Below are 957 nucleotides of genomic sequence, written 5' to 3'. Positions count from 1 at the left end.
TGATTGCATGGAAAGTCTTGGAGGAAGGAAGGGAGGAGCTGATTGCATGGAAAGTCTCAGAGGAAGGAAGGAAGGAGCTGATTTCGTGGGAAGTCTTGGAGGAAGGAAGGAGATGATTGAATGGAGAGTCTTGGAGGAAGGAAGGAAGGAGATGACTGCATGGAAAGTCTTGGAGGAAGGAAGGAGATGATTTTGTGGAAAGTCTTGGAGGAAGGAAGGAAGGAGCCAATTGCCTGGAAAGTCTCGGAGGGAGGAAGAGAATGATTACCTGGAAAGTCTTGGAGGAGGAAGGAAGGAGATGATTTCGTGGGAAGTCTTAGAGGAAGGAAGGAGATGATTTCATGGGAAGTCTTGGAGGAAGGAAGGAGATGATTTTGTGGGAAGTCTTGGAGGAAGGAAGAGGATGATTGCAGGGGAAGTCTTGGAGGGCAGAAGGAGCTGATTTTGTGAGAAGTCTTGGAGGAAGAAAGGAGATGATTTTGTGGGAAGTCTTGGAGGAAGGAAGGAGCTGATTGCATGGAAAGTCTTGGAGGAGGAAGGAAGGAGCTGATTTCGTGGGAAGTCTTGGAGGAAGGAAGAGGATGATTTCCTGGAAAGTCTTGGAGGAAGGAAGGAGAGGATTGCCTGGATAGTCTTGGATGCTGCAAGGATGAGGTTGGGACCTTCAGCCTTGATGCCCCAACCCTTTCCACCACCCCACTCTGAGAACATAAACACAGGGAACGGGAGCTCAGAAAGATTTCCTGGAACAACAGGAGTCAGAGGCACATTCGGGGAATAAACCCCGTGGAAATCCATTGCCCAGGACTGGTGGGGGGAATAAAACCCGTGGAAATCCATTGTCCCCGCAGGGTTCCCAGTTAACATCTCGCTCCATCTGATAATGGGAAACGAGCAGCAAAATTGCCCCATTAAGAGCACGCCCAGCTGGGCACGTTCCCTCTTAACGCCTTGATA

Source organism: Corapipo altera, unplaced genomic scaffold, assembly GCF_003945725.1.
Source record: "Corapipo altera isolate COAL_440 unplaced genomic scaffold, ASM394572v1 295, whole genome shotgun sequence".
Taxonomy (NCBI): Eukaryota; Metazoa; Chordata; class Aves; order Passeriformes; family Pipridae; genus Corapipo; species Corapipo altera.
Note: the sequence above shows the minus strand (reverse complement) of the source record.